A 15,590-nucleotide genomic window follows, 5' to 3' on the forward strand; every position below is an offset into this window, starting at 1 on the left:
TTTATATAAGTTAATCATGTCCCCCCTTAGTCGTCTTTTTTCAAGGCTAAATAGGTTTAATTCTTTCAATCTTTCCTCATAACTTAAATTCTCCATGCCCCTAATTAGCTTCGTTGCTCTTCTTTGTATTTTTTCCAACTCCAGGGCATCCTTTCTATGAACTGGAGCCCAGAACTGAACTGCATATTCTAGATGAGGCCTCACTAATGCTTTGTAAAGTGGTAATATTACATCCCTGTCCCGTGAGTCCATGCCTCTTTTAATACACGACAATATCCTGCTGGCCTTTGAAGCAGCTGATTGACACTGCATGCTGTTATTGAGTTTATGATTTACAAGTACACCCAGATCCTTCTCAACAAGTGAATCCGCCAGTGTTGCTCCCCCTAGGACATATGATGCATGCAGGTTGTTGGTACCCAGATGCATAACTTTACATTTATCTACATTAAACTTCATCTGACAAGTGGATGCCCAAACACTTAGTTTGTTTAAATCTGCCTGCAATTCATGAACATCTTCCATAGACTGAACTATATTACATAGCTTGGTGTCATCTGCAAAAATAGAAATAGTGCTATTAATCCCATCTTCTATATCATTAATAAATAAGTTGAATAATAGTGGTCCCAGCACTGAACCCTGGGGTACACCACTTATAACTGGGGACCATTCAGAGTAGGAATCATTGACCACAACCCTCTGGATACGGTCCTTGAGCCAATTCTCAATCCAATTACAAACTATATTTTCTAAACCTATAGTCCTTAATTTACCCATTAGGCGTCTATGGGGAACAGTGTCAAATGCCTTTGCAAAGTCCAAAAACACTAAATCCACAGCGGCCCCTCTGTCTAGACTTCTGCTCACCTCTTCATAAAAACAGATTAGGTTAGTTTGACAACTTCTGTCCTTAGTAAAACCGTGCTGGCTGTCACTTATAATGCTATTTATTGTCACATAATCCTGTATATAGTCCCTCAATAGCCCCTCAAACATTTTCCCCACGATGGATGTTAAGCTTACTGGTCTATAATTACCCGGGGAAGACCTAGAGCCCTTTTTGAAAATAGGCACCACATTTGCGCTGCGCCAGTCCCTTGGCACTATACCAGTCACTAGAGATTCTCTGAATATTATGAAAAGGGGGACAGAAATAACTGAACTAAGCTCTTTAAGAATTCTAGGGTGTAACCCATCTGGTCTCGGGGCCTTGTGCACATTTATTTTATTTAATTTAGCTTGGACCATGTCACGAACACCACTCCCGGCACACGTGACTTGGATGCTACTGTAAAGGGGAACTCCGCTTGTCCACTCTCACTAGTACACACACCTATCGCAACAGGCTGATAACGAGTTAAAGCGCACCCCAAAACCAGTTCACACATCCACACAAAACGCTGCCACCACTTGCCGTATTAGGCCGACAAGAGCCTCCTCCTGGTAACGCACACGTTCACGCAGGCACACACTGAATCTAAATAGCATTCAACAGATTATGCTTTTCCTCTTCGAGGTTGTGGGTAGGTTTAGAGCAGCAAGGAACAAACTTATTAATTTTAAGGTTTAATATACGAAAGTACAGTGCTTACAAAAAAGGTTACAAAAATGATGTAAATAAAATGACATACATATAAGCAAAACAGTTACAAAATAAAAGGGAATAAAGCAAAGAATAACAGACCTCTTACGTATTGGATAGGTTAGAGATCCCGCTGAGGAGAACAGCTTGAAGGTGGACAGAACTGCAATGTGGTCGCATCTCCTGTGGTCTGACACTGTGTATTTCTTGGTATGCCACTATAAAGGGTCCAAACAAGACCCCTCACCCCTCCTCCTGGTCAGGTGGAAGGAGGATGGCTAATTACATGCAAAACAGGGAAAGTTGTCGGACACAATTCTAATCGGTCATAACTCTTTATATGAATCTCGTAGCGAGATACCATGTCCGACAAGTTCCCGGGCATATTTTAACCAACCCTGGCATACCAAACACGACTATGAAATATTAATAATTGTAACCAACATTCAGTTCTGGGGTTTCTCATGGCCGAGAATCCCTGCGCTTGAGACCCAAGGAGCGTCTGAGGTCCTAGATCATATACACCTAGCTGGGTTATATACAATATGAATTATGACAGGGGGGGCTTTGAAGGATTATATTTCTTTTGTCCCCTACAGCCATTTCTGTAGACATGTGGGTACTGGAGTCTCTCTGTCTGGCTTCCAAAGTATTGATTATATTAGCACCCAGGTGTGATGAGAGCCCCACAGAGACAGAGTTGGTCCTTGTGTTGTCATGCAAACTAATTTGATTATGTCTCTGGAAAAGGACATCCTGATTATCCCCCACCGTCAGGGACATTTACCTGATGCATGGGTTTTAAAACATAACTCATGACACCTCTCCCTTTTATAGATGGCATGGGAGATTTATTCACAACCTGAAAATAAGGAATATTACATCCCCCAAAGATTGGTTTATCACACCTCCCCCTTTATGATGTGCCCTGGGAAACTGACTTACAGGTCATTTCCCAAGCACATCCCCTTGGCGGGATAACCCATCTGCGTTCCCATGTTCACTTCCCTTCTTATGCTGGATCGTAAAGTCATACTGCTGTAGAGCTAGGCTCCACCGCAGTAATTTGCCATTATCACCCGCTACCCTGTGTAACCAGCTAAGAGGGTTGTGATCGGTCACTACCGTGAAATTACGCCCATAAAGGTAGGGTTGCAACTTCTGCAGGGCCCACACTATGGCTAAGCACTCTTTCTCTACGGTGGCGTATGCCACCTCCCTGGGCAGAAGCTTCCTGCTTAAATACATAACTGGATGTTCTTCTCCCCTTGAATTTATCTGGCTGAGAACCGCACCCAGGCCATAGGCACTGGCATCAGTCTGGACAACGAACCTTCGGGTGAAATCTGGGGCTTGCAACACTGGAGAACTGGCAAGGGCAGCTTTCAGCGTGGCAAGAGAGTTCTCACAGGTGGCTGTCCAATTCACTATCTGAGGCAGCTTCTTCTTGGTTAGTTCAGTTAGGGGCCTCGCTAGGGCACTATAGTTAGGTACAAATTTGCGGTAGTACCCAGCGGTACCCAAAAAGGACATCACATGTTTTTTCGTTGTTGGGGTGGGCCAGGCTGTGATTGCATCTACCTTCCCGGGCTCTGGTTTCAGAGTCCCCCCACCCACTCTGTGTCCTAGGTATTGCACCTCCGTCATGCCTATCTGACACTTTCCGGGCTTGATAGTCAGGCCTGCGGTTTGGACCCGCCTGAGCACCTGCGACAGGTGCGACAGGTGTTCTTCCCATGTGGAGCTGAACACGGCAATGTCATCCAGGTAAGCTACTGCAAACCCTTCAAGTCCCTCAAGCAGCTGATTCACCAAGCGCTGGAAAGTGGCAGGTGCGTTTTTCATGCCAAAGGGCATCACCCTGGATTCATACAATCCGAAAGGTGTAATGAAAGCAGACCGTTCCTGCGCTTCTATGGACATGGGAATCTGCCAATATCCTCGACTCAAATCCATAACGGTTAGGTATTGAGCGCTGGCTAACTGATCCAGTAACTCATCTATGCGGGGCATCGGATATGCATCAGAAACCGTGATGGCATTTAATCTCCTATAGTCTACACAGAACCGAGTTGTCCGGTCTTTTTTGGGGATAAGGACTACAGGGGAGGCCCATGAACTCTGCGATTTTCGAATTACGCCCAGATCCAACATTTCATCTATCTCCCGTTTAATATCTGCCCGCACCTCTAAGGAAACCCGGTAGGGGGGTTGTCTGATAGGAAGATGCTCCCCAGTGTCCACATGGTGGACTGCCAGCTGGGTTCTCCCCGGTTTCCCAGTGAAAGTGGCTAGAAAGGGATGTAATACCCCCCGCAGCTGGGACATCTGGTTCGCAGATAGCTTCGGGCTAATCTGGGCATCCTCAATGGACCCAACCTCTTTCGCGGTAGCGACTAGATCTAGGATGGCATCACTTTCCCCTTCCTCTGGCCAACTGCACACTGGCAGGGCGCATGCTTCCCGGTCATAATGGGCCTTCATCATGTTGACATGAAAAACCTTCTGCTTTTTCCTCGCATGATCTATGGTCACCACATAATTTACATTATTTAGGCGTTGGTGAATGGTATAGGGGCCTTCCCACGCGGCTTGTAATTTATTTTGAGTCATGGGGACTAACACCCATACTTTCTGGCCCACTTCATAAACTCTTTCTCTCGCATTGCGGTCATACCATTTCTTTTGGCTGGCTTGGGCCTGCACCATGTTCTCCCTTACCAACCCGGTCAGGGTTTGCATCTTATCCCGGAACCTCATGACATACTCTATGACTGATACCTCTGGAGTAACCAATTCTCCTTCCCAGGATTCTCTTATCAGATCTAGGGGGCCCCGTACTCGTCTTCCATACAGCAGCTCAAAGGGGGAGAACCCCGTTGAGGCCTGCGGTACCTCTCGGTAAGCAAACAACAGGTGGGGGAGATACCGCTCCCAGTCGCGCCCCTGGGACTCGACCAACATCTTGAGCATTTGTTTGAGGGTCCCGTTAAATCGTTCACACAGACCATTAGTCTGTGGGTGATAGGGACTGGCTACAAGGTGTTGCACCTGCATTTTCTTACAGAGGCACTGCATCAGGTTGGATATAAACTGGGTCCCCTGATCGGTAAGCATCTCCCTGGGAAATCCTACTCGAGCAAATACACTTATCAGGGCATCAGCCACCTTGTCGGCCCGAATGGAGGATAATGCTATGGCTTCTGGGTACCGAGTAGCATAATCTACCACCGTTAAGATGAAGCGTTTCCCAGAACTGCTGGGTATGGCCAGAGGCCCAATGATATCCACAGCGATTCTCTGGAAGGGCTCATCAATGATTGGCAAAGGGGCTAATGGGGCTTTCGGGATATGTCCCGACTTCCCCACCCTTTGGCATGTCACACAAGAACGGCAGTAGTTTGCTATGTCAGTTCCCATTTTAGGCCAATAAAAGTTATGAGCAAGCCTGGCTTTTGTCTTCTGTACCCCTAAATGTCCAGCTAAGGGGATCTCATGGGCAACCCTCATTAATTGTTCACGAAACTGGTGGGGTACTATGAGCTGTTGCTCTGTTAACCATGCCTGTTGGTGATCACAGGGAATAGTCTCCCTATACAGCCTGCCTTGATCCCAGAAGATCCTCTCCTTGTCAGATTCGTCAGGTGTTTTTCCAGCAAGGTCCCTTAGCTTGTCTAAGCTGGCATCATCATGTAAAGCGGCCTGGAACTCTTGGCTCTGGGTGGCTAGGAGGGAAGTAAAAGCGACAGCCTCGCTGGGCTCCTCTGTGGCACTTTCTGGGCTGTTAGCTGGCAGACAGATATCTAAGTTATGGCTATTTTGACTGCGGGTCACGGCTGATATGTAAGTCCGCTTCTGGCTAACTAGGGTCTGGGGGTCAATCTGAGTATATACCATATTACCGTTATCAGGACATATCTCTAGAGCATCACTGGTTATATGACTATTACCGATTACCTTAGTAGCATCCCCCAATAGTATGGCATTACATGGTTCCACATGGTCACATAGCACATTAACATCATTAGACAGTTCTACATGGCAGGGTTCAGAAAGATCAAGAGGGGAACATATTACCTTATCATCAACATCACACATTTCAACAGAGCTTGCGGGGTCATCAGCAACATCTGATGCAACATACTGAGATACTAACCGTCCCAGGTCAGTACCTAATAAGACATTCGTGGGAATATTTTCAGACACCCCCACTTCTTTTAACCCCCTCCCTGTACCCCAATCAAGGTACACCCGTGCCATGGGCAAAGCGGGGTGGACTCCCCCAATCCCTGTGACAGTCAGGGTTTTTCCAGGAATAATGTCCTCCATAGACACAAGTTCGGGACGGACCAGAGTCATCTCAGCGCCGGTGTCTCTCAGCCCCACAGTGACGGTATTGCCCACAGTAACCGACTGTAGATTGTCACTGGGTTTCCCCTGAATCCCACCCACACACAAAACAGCTGGAGAGGACCCAGGTGGCTTGGGCAGGGGGGCATTCTTCTTTTTCTCAGGGCAGGTAGTGCTGAGGTGGCCCAATTTGTTACACACAAAACACCTGCGGGAATCAAATGCAGGCCTGGTGGGGGGAACAGGGCCAGGACCCCCTGAGGGTCGGTTGGCAAAAGAAAATGTGTTTGTAGTTGGCTTACCCCCTTTCCAGTTGGCAATAGAAGGTTTCCGCACTGCTGGTTCCCGGTTGGCAAGATAGGCATCCGCAATGTGTGCTGCCTGGGCCGCATCCTTGGGCTCTCGGTCCAATACAAACTGTCGCACTTCCACAGGGCAAATGTGCAGCAATTGATCTTTAATAATCAGATCCTCCAGGCCCTCAAAGGTAGTGATGGAAAACCCTCGGATCCACTGCTGGAGGTTGATTCTCAGGCCATCTACCACATCCGAGTAGCTGTCATTAGGTCCACGTTGTAAAGTCCGGAATCTTTTGCGGTACACCTCTGGGGTGAGGTTATATTTCCGGATCAAAGCTTGTTTGATGGCATCATAATCCCCATCCTGGTCTAGGGGAAGAGCTGCAAACACTTCCAAGGCTTTGCCTTTTAACCCTGGGGTTAGGTACCTGGCCCATTGCTCACTGGGTAACTGGTACTGTCTGCAAGCCTTTTCAAATCCTCTTAGGAAAGTGTCCAGGTCCCCATCCTTTTCCATAACAGGAAAGTGCTCCAGACGGGGTTTAAAGGTGGTTATTGTATCCCTGGACTCTCTGTTCTGTGGTGTAGAAGTGTGCAATTGGAGTCGTGCTAACTCCAGCTGGTACTCTCGCTCCGCCTGGCGCTCTGCCTGGCGCTCTGCCGCCTCTCGCTCTGCCTGGCGCTCCGCAAACTCTCGCTCTGCTTGGCGTTCTTGTAAAATAAGCTGCATACGCATTTGGGGGTCACATTCACTCATCTGTTGAAGAATTAGGGGCAAACAAGAGTCCATTCCACTCCGAGAACTGCTGCTGCTGGCACCCTCTGGGTCTGCCAGTTCCGGAGCCATATCCATTGCTTGATCCCCATGTGCTGTATAGGTCCCTGGCTCAGGTACCACATGGCGTTGGTGCTTGGCATCATCCTCTACCAACGCCCGGATCAGCATTTCTTTTGTTTTGTCAGTCCCATCCAGACCTCTCTGCTCACAAAGGCTGATCAAAACGGCTTTGTCTTGCTTCTTGTAAGTAGCTGCCATCTTAGCAGTTACTTGCCAAATAAAAATAGAAAAGAAAAACAAGAAGGGAGGGGAACTGTATGCAAGTATGTCTTAATTAATAAAAAATAAATAAGCACTGAGTTTGTCCTTATAGACCGGTGAGCTCCTCGCAAGGATTCTGCCAGTCCTTAAGTGCAAGGGTTAATTACTTAATCCAGGCACTTAATGCTCTAATAAAAAATAAAATTATCCCACCGCTGCCACCACTCTGTCACGAACACCACTCCCGGCACACGTGACTTGGATGCTACTGTAAAGGGGAACTCCGCTTGTCCACTCTCACTAGTACACACACCTATCGCAACAGGCTGATAACGAGTTAAAGCGCACCCCAAAACCAGTTCACACATCCACACAAAACGCTGCCACCACTTGCCGTATTAGGCCGACAAGAGCCTCCTCCTGGTAACGCACACGTTCACGCAGGCACACACTGAATCTAAATAGCATTCAACAGATTATGCTTTTCCTCTTCGAGGTTGTGGGTAGGTTTAGAGCAGCAAGGAACAAACTTATTAATTTTAAGGTTTAATATACGAAAGTACAGTGCTTACAAAAAAGGTTACAAAAATGATGTAAATAAAATGACATACATATAAGCAAAACAGTTACAAAATAAAAGGGAATAAAGCAAAGAATAACAGACCTCTTACGTATTGGATAGGTTAGAGATCCCGCTGAGGAGAACAGCTTGAAGGTGGACAGAACTGCAATGTGGTCGCATCTCCTGTGGTCTGACACTGTGTATTTCTTGGTATGCCACTATAAAGGGTCCAAACAAGACCCCTCACCCCTCCTCCTGGTCAGGTGGAAGGAGGATGGCTAATTACATGCAAAACAGGGAAAGTTGTCGGACACAATTCTAATCGGTCATAACTCTTTATATGAATCTCGTAGCGAGATACCATGTCCGACAAGTTCCCGGGCATATTTTAACCAACCCTGGCATACCAAACACGACTATGAAATATTAATAATTGTAACCAACATTCAGTTCTGGGGTTTCTCATGGCCGAGAATCCCTGCGCTTGAGACCCAAGGAGCGTCTGAGGTCCTAGATCATATACACCTAGCTGGGTTATATACAATATGAATTATGACATGGGGGGCTTTGAAGGATTATATTTCTTTTGTCCCCTACAGCCATTTCTGTAGACATGTGGGTACTGGAGTCTCTCTGTCTGGCTTCCAAAGTATTGATTATATTAGCACCCAGGTGTGATGAGAGCCCCACAGAGACAGAGTTGGTCCTTGTGTTGTCATGCAAACTAATTTGATTATGTCTCTGGAAAAGGACATCCTGATTATCCCCCACCGTCAGGGACATTTACCTGATGCATGGGTTTTAAAACATAACTCATGACACCTCTCCCTTTTATAGATGGCATGGGAGATTTATTCACAACCTGAAAATAAGGAATATTACATCCCCCAAAGATTGGTTTATCACAGACCATATCTACATTCATCCAATTCAGTATATCAACTGATATATTAACAGCACTGGCACCGGCTACATCAGCTGCTCTTTCTTCTGTTGTATATACAGAGCTAAAGAACCCATTTAGTAACTCTGCCTTCTCTTGATCCCCTGTGACCAACTCCCCATTACCACTATCTAGGGGTCCTACATGTTCAGACCTTGGCTTTTTAGCATTTATATACTTGAAGAATTTTTTGGGATTTGTTTTACTATCCTTGGCCACCTGCCTTTCATTTTGTATTTTTGCTAATTTTATTACATTTTTACAGATTTTATTAAGCTCTTTATATTTTACAAAGGCTACGGCTGTACCCTCAGATTTGTATTTTTTAAATGCCCTTTTTTTGTCGTGTATTGCCCCTTTCACAGAAGGTGTAAGCCATGTGGGGTTTAATTTGAGTCGTTTATACTTGTTACCTATCTGAATAAATTTTGCACTATAATAACTCAAAGTAGATTTGAAAATCTCCCATTTATCATTTGTCCCATTATATGACATTAGTTCTTCCCAGTCCATATCCTGAATTGCAGCCCTCATCCTGGGGAAATTGGCTTTCTTAAAATTAAATGTTTTTGCCCTCCCAGCCTGTGTTTGTTTTTTACACTATAGGTAAAATGTAACTATATTATGATCACTGTTACCGAGGTTTTCACGAACATTGACATTCCCAACAAGATCTGCATTATTGGAAATGACCAGATCCAACAGAGCTTCACCTCTAGTCGGGTCTTCCACAAACTGGCCCATAAAATTTTCCTGCAACAGGTTGAGGAAATGTCTCCCCATGGCAGTTGAAGCCGAACCATGACACCAATTAATATCCCGGAAATTAAAATCTCCCATTATCACTACAGTACCCGCCTGTGCAGCCCGCTCCATCTGTTTATATAGCTGAACTTCCATCTCCTCAGTTATATTGGGGGGTCTATAGATTACACCAAAAGTAATTTTTTCAGTGTTTACCTCCCTTTCTAGTTCCACCCACAAGGTTTCAACCTCCTCACAGTATTCACCCACTATTGTCTCTTTCACACTCGCCTTCATATCATTTCTCACATACAGACATACACCATCGCCTTTCCTATTTGTCCTGTCTTTCCGAAAAAGTGTAAAACCCTGTAGATTTACAGCCCAGTCATGTGAAGAGTCCAGCCATGTTTCAGCAACACCAACTATATCTATATTTTCTTCCAGTATCAAGGCCTCCAGCTCCCCCATTTTGCTTGCTAGACTTCTGGCATTTGTGAACATACACTTTAACTTGCCTGTCAGTTTTTCACTTTTATTATCAGAAATGTGATTTGACATTAATTGGGCCTTTTTATTTACACTGATGTTTTGTAACGAAAGGATCTCCTTATCTTGTTGTCCAGTCCTCTCCCCACATTCTGTTTCTCCCCCCACCAATATAGTCTGACCCCTCTCTAACCTGGCTACCCCTTTTTTTTCTACATTGACATTCTACATTCTACATTGACCTCCCTCCTCAGCCCTAGTTTAAATACTCCGCCACCCCAGCTAGAATTCTCTCCCCCAGCACAGCGGACCCCCTTTCATTTAGGTGCAAATCATCTGCAGAATACAGTTTGTACCCCAATGAAAAGTCAGCCCAGTGCTCTAGGAACCCAAATCCTTCTCCTCTACACCAAGACTTCAGCCATGCATTTAACTCCCTGAGCTCCCGCTGTCTTTCCTGTGATGCGCATGGCACAGGCAGTATTCCTGAGAATACTACTTTGGAGGTCCTTCCCTTCAGCTTGTATCCTAGTTCTTTAAAATTATTCTTAAGGCTCCTCCACCTACCATTTATTCTGTCGTTGGTACCGACATGGACCACGACAGCTGGATCATCACCAGCCCCTCCCAGCAATTTGTCCACCCGTTCCACCACATGCCGAACAAATTATTCTATCCGTCTTCCTGATTATAGAATCGCCTACGACTATCAATTGTCTTGGCTTACCTGCATTACCATCCCACCGACTACTAGATGGGCTGTTCTCCCGGCTGTTAGGGTATGTGCACACACACTAATTACGTCCGTAATTGACGGACGTATTTCGGCCGCAAGTCCCGGACCGAACACAGTGCAGGGAGCCGGGCTCCTAGCATCATACTTATGTACGATGCTAGGAGTCCCTGCTTCGCTGCAGGACAACTGTCCCGTACTGTAATCATGTTTTCAGTACAGGACAGTAGTTCCACGGAGAGGCATTTTGCATCGTCGCAATTTATTTATTTTTCCATCAATATGGTGATATGAGGGCTTGTTTTTTCGGGACAAGACATAGTTTTGATTGGTACTGGTTTAGGGTACATGGGACTTATTTATTAACTTTTATTATGACTTTTTTGGAAGGCAATGGAAAAAAATAGCAATTGTTTTTTGCATTTTTTTTTTACGTTGTTTACCTTGTGGTCTAAATTACATATTAACTTTATTGTTTGGGACATAACGGTTGTGGCCATACCATATATGTGTAGTTTTATTTAATGTTTATACTGTTACTAAATAAAACCACTTTTTATGGAAAATATTTTCACATTTTTTACTGTCATTTTTATTTCACATTACTTAATTATTTTTTTAGTCCCACTAGGGGACTTCACTATGCGATCTTTAGAATGCTGCTATAATGCTTTGGCATACGAAGTATACCAGAGCATTATTGCCTGTCAGTGTAAAACTGACAGGCAATCTATTAGGACGTGCCTCCGCCACATCCTAATAGGCATATGCCCTGGGCAGACCTGTGGGCCTTTATCAGGCCCTCGGATGCCATGGCATGGGAGACATGATAGCAGTTAGGCCCCACCCACAAGATGAGAAAAAAATTGGAATTAGAGATAAAGCCTGCCGAGGGGAATAATGGCCAGAAATAGTGTTATTTCTCATATACACACATATGACGGCCTATTCTAAAAAAAATCACGCTGTAAGGGCAGATACAGACGGACGTTGCGTTTTTGCGCGCGCAAACAACGCAGCGTTTTGCGCGCGCAAAAACCATTTGACAGCTGCGTGTGTCATCCGTGTATGATGCGCGGATGCATGATTTTCGCGCAGCCGCCATCATAGAGATGAGGCTAGTCGACGCCCGTCACTGTCCAAGGTGCTGAAAGAGCTAACTGATCGGCAGTAACTCTTTCAGCACCCTCGACAGTGAATGCCGAACACAATATACAGCAACCTGTTAAAAAAAAGAAAAAGTTCGTACTTATCGAGAACTTCCCGGCCGTTGCCTTGGTGACGCGTCCTTGGTGACGCGTCCTTGGTGACGCGCCTCTCTTGACATCGGGCCCCACCTCCCTGGATGACGCGGCAGTCCATGTGACCGCTGCAGCCTGTGCTTGGACTGTGATTGGCTGCAGCTGTCACTTGGACTGAATTATCATCCCGTGAGGTCAGACTGGAGGAAGAAGCCGGGAGTTATCGGTAAGTCAGAACTTCTTTTTTTTTTACAGGTTCATGTTTATTGGGATCGGTAGTCACTGTCCATGGTGCTGAAACAGTTTAACTCTTTCAGCACCCTGGACAGTGACTATGTCCTGACGTTGCGTACCGGACATTTTTTTGCCGGGTTCGGCAAAAACGAGTTCGTCCGAACCCGGTTAAGTTCGGTTCGCTTGTCCGGGTTCGCTCATCTCAAAGACACTCCATTTGGATGTTCGGAAACAGAAAAGCACGTGGTGCTTTTCTGTTTACATTCATCCTTTTGACAGCTGGTGCGCTGTTTCAGTCGGTTCGCACGGAAGTGTTTCCGTGCAACCTGCGTGGTTTTCACGCACCCATTGACTTCAATGGGTGCGTGATGCGCGAAATACGCAGAGTTATTGAACCTGTCGCGTTTTGTACGCAGCGAACAAACGCTGCGCAAAAAGCACGGACTGTCTGTACTGCCCCATAGACTTGTATTGGTCGATGCGTGGCGCGTGAAAACCACGCGGCCCGCACGGACCGAATACACGCTCGTGTGAATCCCCCCTAAGAAACAGTGCTCCAAAGTTTCAAGGGCATTGCTCGAGCAATGGCAGGAAAATGATAAGCACATTGATAATGACCATTATGTAAAAAAAATTTAATCTCTGATCCTCATTAATATGAGGTATATTTAGAAAAAATGTGTTTTCATGCAGTATACTGAGTAGGAAACATGTTGAAAATGTAATGTCAACTTTGGCGTATTCCCCAAACGCATTATGACTTTGGACAACATTTAAGGAGCATGCCGAAAAAAGCTCCCAATATACACATTAAACTTAGGTTGTGGCAGATGCCTATCAGTGGCATCTGTCACCCATAGACTAATATAGCATCCGTTTAACGCATATAACATGAAAAGCTAATGAGAAACTCATGACATATTTGTTTAACGGATGCCTGAGATGCAGGGGCGTAGCTAAAGGCTCATGGGCCCCGATGCAAAGGTTCTTCTTGGGCCCCCCCCCCCAAACTTCTCAGGGCCGATGGCCCGCAGCTTTCAGCTGCATCGCTGGGTCTCCTAAGTTATTCAACAATGCAGCACTAGCAGCCAGGGGCTTCACTAAGGACTTAAAATGTCAGGGGAAACAGCCCCAATACATATGTGTCCACCCAAAAAAAATGTGTGTGTGTATGAATATGTGCATATATATATATATGAGACAGCATATCCATAGCACTACGACCCTAACGCTATGGATAAGATTAGATACATTGGCTTAGCAGACAGTAGCACACATTATAGGATTAGATACAGTGGCTCAACAAACAGTATCACACATGATAGGATTAGGTGCAGTGGCTCAACAAACAGTATCACACATGATAGGATTAGATACAGTGGCTCAACAAACAGTATCACACATGATAGGATTAGATATAGGGCCCAGCAGACAGTATCACACATGATAGGATTAGATACAGTGACTCAACAGACAGTATCACACATGATAGAATTAGATACAGTGGCTCAGCAGACAGTATCACACATGATAGGATTAGATATAGGGCCCAGCAGACAGTATCACACATGATAGGATTAGACACAGTGGCTCAGCAGACAGTATCACACATGATAGGATTAGATACAGTGGTTCAGCAGACAGTATCACACATGATTGGATTAGATATAGGGCCCAGCTCGCTGACATTGCAGCTCCAGCGCTGGACCCAGGAAAGGTAAGAATAATAATTATTTTCCTTTTTGACGTGATGCTAATTTGTGTGTTTGTTTTTTTACAAGTTCGGTTGTTGGACTACTTCAGATTCGAGGACTACTTCGATAACTGCGGTTTTTTCTATTCTCAATAAAATGGATAACGAGGGTTGTGTGGAATTTTTATTTCAATAAAATATTTTATCTATGTCTTTGTATTTGTTTAAACTTTATAACTAGTAATTGTCACTGGCTGATTCACAACGCCCATTACTACGGGGCGGGGACTTAATGTTAGACATGAAGAGGTTAACACTAATCCCCATTATTACCCTGGTACCCAGCGCCACCAGGAAGAGCCGGGTATAATCTAGTACCCGACCATCTGTAGTGACAGAGAGGCACTGGGGCGGCCGCAGTCTGGTATTATTAGGCTGGGAAAGGCCAAAAACTGTGACCCTTCCCACTCTGGTAACGCTAGGCTGCTGCTGCTATGTTGTATCTGACTGGTTATAAAAATGGGGGAACCCCACATCGTGCTGTCCAATTATTTATAAAAAAAATGACGTGGGGTCCCCCCAATTTTTCATAACCAACCAAATACAACACAGCAGCAACAGCCTAGCATTACCAGGGTGGGAAGGGCCACTGTTTTTGGCCTTTCCCAGCCTAATAATACCAGCCTGCGGTCACCCCAGTCCCCGACCATCAATACAGATGGTTGGGTACTGGATCGTACCCGGCTCTTCCTGGCACCCCTGGTGGCGGTGGGTACCGGGGTAATAATGGGGGTTAGTGTTAGCCTTTTCACCGGCTAACACTAGGCCCCGCCTTAGTAATGGACGCTGTCAATCTGTCAGCCGCCATTAGTAAGTTGGCAGCGATAAAGTTTAAAAAAAAATACAAAGACATAGAAAAAATAGATTTATTGAAATAAAACACCCCCACACAACCCCCATTAACCATTTTATTGAGAATAAAAAAGCAGTCATCGAAGTCCTCGAATCCGACGTAGTCCAACAACCGAACCTGTAAAAACACACCAAAAAAAAACATTAATAAGGGCCTGTACACATCACCGCTGCCCTTCCGTTGAGGGGTTAACCCGACGGAACCCATCAACAGAAAGGCAAACTGAAACCTCCGCTTCAGTTTCCCTCACCATTGATATCAATGGTGACGGAAACGTTGCTAAAGATTTCCGTTTGTCACCGTTGTGACAGGGTTCCGTTGTTTTGAATTGTCGACTGCGCTATTGATTCCGCCAAAACAACGGAACCCGTTCACAACGGTGACAAACGGAAACCATTAGCAAAGTTTCCATCACCATTGAGATCAATGGAGATGCAAACTGAAGCTAAGGTTTCCGTTTGTCTTTACGTTGAGTGGTTAACCAGACGGAACCCCTCAACGGAAGGGCAGTGGTAATGTGAACAGGGCCCATGTGCATGTGTGATACTGTTTGTTGGACCCTGTATCTAAGCCTAATGTAGGCTTAGATACAGGGTGCAGCAAACAGTATTCTTATGCAGTATAAGCTGGGGCCCTGTATCTAAGCCTAACACACGGTAGGCTTTAAAGGTTGTCCAGTCCCTAAACATTGATGGCCTATCTTCAGTATAGGCCATCAATAGCTGATGGGTTGGGGTCAGACACCCGGGACCCCTGCCAATCAGC

The sequence above is a fragment of the Rhinoderma darwinii genome, chromosome 4 (assembly GCF_050947455.1).
Source record: "Rhinoderma darwinii isolate aRhiDar2 chromosome 4, aRhiDar2.hap1, whole genome shotgun sequence".
Taxonomy (NCBI): Eukaryota; Metazoa; Chordata; class Amphibia; order Anura; family Rhinodermatidae; genus Rhinoderma; species Rhinoderma darwinii.